Below are 323 nucleotides of genomic sequence, written 5' to 3'. Positions count from 1 at the left end.
GGAGGGGGCTGGGTAAGGGCAGAGGGAGTGATGGGGGCAGCTCCTGGTGTGGGGCCGCCCCCACGGGGTTCTGGTTTTGTGCGTGGGGCAGTGCAATGGGTCCCCCCCTTGCCTTGAGCTGGTTGGGGGGGCTGGGGGGTGGCCTCCATCTGTTAACCCCTTCTTTGCCATGAGGTCAGGGGTAGGAGTGGGGGAGCACAGATGGGCAGGGGCAGTATTAGGCAAAGCCGTGCCAGTATTTGGTGCCGGGAGGCGGGTGGGTTGGGGGGGGGGGGCCGCCCGGGTGCCCCCCGCTTTTAAATGGGGGGCGCGGGCGGCGCCCC

This window comes from Gavialis gangeticus, unplaced genomic scaffold, assembly GCF_001723915.1.
Source record: "Gavialis gangeticus isolate Ggan-Ray unplaced genomic scaffold, GavGan_comp1, whole genome shotgun sequence".
NCBI lineage: Eukaryota > Metazoa > Chordata > Crocodylia > Gavialidae > Gavialis > Gavialis gangeticus.
The sequence above is the reverse complement of the archived record's forward strand: the minus strand, read 5'-3'. Positions refer to the sequence as shown.